Raw genomic sequence first — 6,278 nt, forward strand, 5'->3', positions numbered from 1 at the left:
CCATCTCATCCTTCTATTCCACACACATCTCTACCTCACTCCTCACTCTATGCCTAATTTTCCTCTTTCTTCCTTTCCCCATGTGCACCACATCTTTCCCTCTCACTCACATACTCATGACCAACAATACTCCATTTCTGTTCTCTCCCTATGTCCCAAGTTAGTGCCCCTTCCCTTCCTTATATGTCCCAAGTTCATGCCCCCCTCCCTGCCTTCCAGCCTTGGTCCCAAATTCGTGCCCCTCCCATGTCCCAACATGCTCCTTCCCCCTCTCCCTCCTTTCTTCCTTTATACCACAATCATGTCCCCTCTCTACTTTACTTGCTCACTCCAGGGCCAAGCTCGCTTCCTTCAGGGCCGTTCAGCTGCGTTGCTCCTTCCTGCCTTCAGCCACACAGGGATGCGTCTCAGGCAGCGACTCTTACACGCTGCATGTGACTTACCCACAAGCTTTCCCTCTGATGTCATTGACCAACGGGAGGCCTAAGGGTATCTGGAAAGTATCAGATTCTCACTACTGTGTAATTGTGTACATGCGTGCCTACCTCTATTCTATAAACACTTTTCTCTTATGTTTGCATTTTTCTCTTTTATCCTGATTTCTCTAACCTATATTAAAATGGTATTCTTTTCGATGTATTATTGAATAGGATAGGTGGTATATGAAGTACAATAAACCAAAAATATAGGGCAACAAGTATAGTGAGGTCCTCTAATAAACATAAGAATAGCCTTACTTGGTCAGACCAATGGTCCATCTAGCCCAGTAGCCCATCCTTACGGTGGCCAATCCAGGTCACTAGTACTTGGCAAAGCCCCAAATAGTAGCAACATTCCATGCTACCGATCCAGGGCAAGCAGTGGCTTCCCCCATGTCTATCTCAATAGCAGACTATGGACTTTTCCTCCAGGAAATTGTCCATACCTTTCTTAAAACCAGCTACGTTAACTGCTCTTACCACAACCTGATTATTCATTTATTTAATTTAGGTAGAAACATTCAGGAATACAAAGTACACACACAGTGAAGTGGGTTTTCTTTTTTGCTTTTTTATTTGTTAGAAGCATGTACTTCACAGCCAAGTATCTGAAACGAAGATTCTGGATCTTCAGCTAAGAGAGAAAAATCCAATAAAGCTTACAGATATGATACAGATAAGTGAAAACACAGAAAAACAACACATATAGATCTCTACAACATACAGCTAAAGAAGAGACTAATAGAAAACACATCCTTACGTATCAAAGGAATGAAAAATATAATAACTTACTGGTCTATGTCCATAAAGGACATCTGCAAGACAAAAACAAAATAACATACTGTATTGTATATTGAGAAAAGACTTAGGGCTCCTTTTACTAAGCTGCGGTAGCGTTTTTAGTGCACGCAGAATATTAGCGCGCGCTAACCCTGCGCTATGCAGCTAGAACTAACCCCAGCTCAATGGTGGCATTAGCGTCTATCGCAGCTTAGTAAAAGGAGCCCTTACATTCTTAATTTAGCTAAATATTAATATTTACCTCTAAAATAAAACAGAAGTTATACTTAGCTGATATTTTCTTCTTGTGAAAGTTCTGGTTGTATTTTCACATACATAGTGATTGGTGAAAAAAATGAATTTTCAATGGGCTCCTTTTTACAAAGCTGCAGTAGAAAGTGGCTTTGGCACATTCTCATGTGGGTCTTTGCCATGTACTCAGGACTTGATTCTATAAATGCCACTGGGCACCCTAATCATGGATGTATAGTGACGCCTAATTAAACCCCCCTAGGACGGTTTTTAGCCCCAGCCGTGGCAGGAACAGCTCCTATGCTCATAGGAATTCTATGAACCCCTGTTTTATCTTACAACCCTTATTAATGTGCTGTATATTTTTTTAAACTTTTATTCATGATCCTCAGCGGCACCACTTAGAGCTCAAATATCCTCATTGCTCTAAGATTTATGTGTCAACTCGTCATCGGGTCCCACTTTTTACTCTTATATATATTGTTTAAAACTTTTAACTTTTATGTGCTTTAAACTTATTTAGATTATTTAAGCATTGCACTTAGCTTAGGATAGTGCGGTCTCTGGCTAGGGATTTTACCGCCAACATGTTTTGCCTCTCAGCTTTGTCAAGGCTCAACCCCTAACTATTCCACCGCCAGCAACTGTCACAGATATCTGAAGACTAAATGGTCACAGTTGCTGGCGGTGGAATAGTTAGGGGTTGAGCCTTGACAAAGCTGAGAGGCAAAACATGTTGGCGGTAAAATCCCTAGCCAGAGACCGCACTATCCTAAGCTAAGTGCAATGCTTAAATAATCTAAATAAGTTTAAAGCACATAAAAGTTAAAAGTTTTAAACAATATATATAAGAGTAAAAAGTGGGACCCGATGACGAGTTGACACATAAATCTTAGAGCAATGAGGATATTTGAGCTCTAAGTGGTGCCGCTGAGGATCCTGAATAAAAGTTTAAAAAAATATACAACACATTAATAAGGGTTGTAAGATAAAACAGGGGATAAGTGAACCACTGTTTTTTGATGACTGTTTCAAGAAGATTTACACCCTTTAAAAGATATCTGTAGTGCAGATTAGAGGTCTGCACGGGAACGGGGATCGCAGGAATCCCGCGGGTCCCACAGGAGTCCCACGGGAATTCCCCCTAACCCACGGGACTCCCACGGGGACCCCCCCTCTAGCCCATGGGACTCCCACGGGGATGGAAGGCTTTGAAAGCAGGGTTCATCCAAATAATATAATGGACACGTCAGCCTTAGTAAAAGAGGGGGTTTATAAGTTAATTACCTGAACAGAAAACAAAAAGAGTTCCAACAAAGAGATTCCACAAGGAAAACAGTAGCGCAAACACAAAAGAAACTGTGGAATTGATGATTCTGTCAGAAGAAATTGCTGCTTTTTATGGGGACGGGCGGGGATGGAGGTAATTCCTTGCGGGGACGGGTGGGGACGGAGAGGATCCTGACGGGGATGGGTGGGGATGGAGAGGATCCTGGCGGGGATGGGCAGGGTTGGGTGGGATTTCTGTCCCCGCTCAACTCTCTAGTGCAGATTCATTGATTGACATAGGAATTCTATGAGCATCGGAGCTTTACCACCATGGCCAGTGCTAAAAACCATACTACACTTTGGTAAAAGGGGAGAATTTGTGCCTTTAAAAAAAAAAATACATTTAATTAATTTATTTTTCTATACCATTCTCCCCAGGGAGCTCAGAACGGTTTACATGAATTTATTCAGGTACTCAAGCTTGGCTTAATTGGCATGGTAAGTGACCATGCCATTAAAAACTGATTAAAAAATTAATTTGGGTTGCGCATGGAATATCATGCTGCATCTACCATCACCTAACAAGACCTACCTGAAAAGTAGGAAGTAGTTAGGAGTGGAGAATAAGCATGGTTGTCTTAGGCATCACTAGGTGTCTGTGTTAGATGCCTATAAATTAGGCTAGGAAAACTCTCACCTAATAAACCAGTGCCTACCACAATGATGCCTAGTGACACTTAAGTATGCCTGGGCATGAAGAAAATACCTAAGAAGAGAGTATATGCTGAATGTAGAATTTAGATCAAGGATTATGAAGATTTGAAGTGATTTTTATAAGTGTGTGTTTAAAAATTTTTATGGGTATATGTGGAAGAGTTAATACACATTTGTTTTTTTTTGTGCTGTATTTTTTTTTTTTTTTTGCAGGAGTCTGTTTGCCCTGATGCAGGAAATCGAAATATAGCTATGTCGGCTACTGACTCTCTTGCACTTCCTTCAAGACAAGTTTTTGGATACATTTTTAAGTTTTGGAGTTTTCAATTTATTATTGTTATTGTGAAGATAATTCAGATGTTAAGAAAATGCACAACAGCTTTTTGGACGCATGAGGAGGTGATAGTTGGTCATTAGTTGCTGGCAGGAACAGTTTGTCGGCAACGACCGCTTCTGAGCAGTCCAATTAAGAGCTTTATAAAGTGTTGAGTGTGGGGACTGTTTAGAATTTCTTTAAATATACCCTACCAAAGGTTTTTTTTGACCTGTTTAATCTGCTGTTGTAAACACCTTTGAGGCAACCTTGTGGTAGGCACCTAGTAGTTGATTGATTACTGTTCCAACCTGCTACTACAAGTTAGGCACGGTTGGGCGCTGTTTATAGATCATGCCCTAAGACTTTTTCTGTCACAACTAGAAAATGGTTGATTTTCCATTTTTTGAATGGCCATGTACTAATTTTGCCATTAGCATGTGGCCATTCAAAATAGCAAGTGAACTGTTACAAATACCTGTTTCATAGGCGGCAAGGGCTTGCGTGCTACTGCCTTGCTAATCAGTTAGTGCATGGCAATATAGCTAGGCTGATTAGCACAAAAAAGCCTACACTTCACCCCCAGACATGCCCCCTCTATAGTAAAATAAAATATACATAAGAACTGCCATCTCCGGATCAGACCTTCGGTCCATCAAGTCTGGCGATCCACACATGCGAAGGCCCAGCCAGGTGTACACCTGGCGTAATTCTAGTCACCCATATCCCTCAATGCTTCTCGTAAGGAGATGTGCATCTAGTTTGCTTTTGAATCCTAGAACGGTGGATTCGGCAACAACCTCCTCCGGGAGAGCATTCCAGGCGTCCACCACCCGCTGCGTGAAGCAGAACTTCCTGATATTTGTCCTGGACTTGTCCCCCCTTAGCTTCAGTCCATGTCCTCTTGTCCGTGTCACATTGGACAATGTAAATACATTTTTTTCCTGCTCTATTTTGTCGATTCCTTTCAGTATTTTGAAAGTCTCGATCATATCCCCTTGCAGTCTCATTTTCTCAAGGGAGAACAATCCCAGTCTCTTAAGTCGTTCCTCGTATTCCAAGTTCTCTCAGGCAAGATGATTGAATCACTGATCAAGGATAGCATAGTTCAGCACTTGGACACACACGACTTGATGAAACCCAGTCAACATGGATTCAGGAAAGGGAAATCGTGTTTGACGAATTTACTCCAATTCTTTGAGACCGTGAACGAGCAAATTGATAGTGGAAAGCCGGTGGACATAATATACTTGGACTTCCAGAAAGCGTTCGACAAAGTTCCACACGAAAGACTTCTCAGGAAACTACAAAGCCATGGCATAGAGGGAGATATACAAAGATGGATAGGCAAATGGCTGGATAACAGGAAGCAGAGAGTGGGCATAAATGGGAAGTTCTCTGACTGGGAGATAGTGACTAGTGGTGTACCCCAGGGCTCAGTACTTGGACCGATCCTTTTTAATATTTATATCAATGACTTGGAAAACGGAACATCCAGTGAGATCATCAAGTTTGCAGATGACACAAAACTCTGCCGGGCAATCAGATCGCAGGAGGATAGTGAGGAACTCCAGAGCGATTTGTGTCGGTTAGAAAAATGGGCGGAGAAATGGCAGATGAAGTTCAACGTGGAGAAATGCAAGGTAATGCATTTAGGCAGTAAGAATAAGGAATACGAGTACAGAATGTCAGGTGCAAGTCTGGGAAAAAGTGTACAAGAAAGGGATCTGGGTGTACTGATAGATAGGACCCTGAAGCCGTCAGCACAATGCGCGGCAGCGGCAAAGAAGGCAAATAGAATGTTGGGCATGATAAAGAAAGGAATCTCGAGTAGATCGGAGAAAGTTATAATGCCGCTTTATAGGGCAATGGTCAGACCCCACTTGGAATACTGTGTCCAACATTGGTCTCCCTACCTAAAGAAGGATATAAAACTGCTGGAGAGGGTGCAGAGACGAGCAACCAAACTAGTGAAGGGTATGGAGAAACTGGTATATGAGGATCGACTTAAAACACTGGGATTGTTCTCCCTTGAGAAAAGGAGACTGCGTGGGGATATGATCGAAACCTTCAAAATACTGAAAGGAATCGACAAAATAGAGCAGAGAAGATTATTTACATTGTCCAATTTGACACGGACAAGAGGACATGAAATGAAGCTAAGGGGGGACAAGTTCAGGACTAATGTCAGAAAGTTCTGCTTCACACAGAGAGTGGTTGGCATCTGGAATACTCTCCCAGGGGAGATTATTGCAGAATCGACAGTCCTAGGCTTCAAAAGCAAACTAGATGCATATCTCCTTGAGAGAGGCATATAAAGTATGGTTGGCTATAAAATAAACCAGGTGTATACCTGGCAGGGCCTCCGCGTGTGCGGATCGCCGGACTTGATGGACCGAAGGTCTGATCCGGAGATGGCGCTTCTTATGTTCTTATGTTCTTATGTTCTCTATACCTTTTATTAGCTTCGT

The sequence above is a fragment of the Geotrypetes seraphini genome, chromosome 2 (genome assembly GCF_902459505.1).
Source record: "Geotrypetes seraphini chromosome 2, aGeoSer1.1, whole genome shotgun sequence".
Classification (NCBI taxonomy): domain Eukaryota; kingdom Metazoa; phylum Chordata; class Amphibia; order Gymnophiona; family Dermophiidae; genus Geotrypetes; species Geotrypetes seraphini.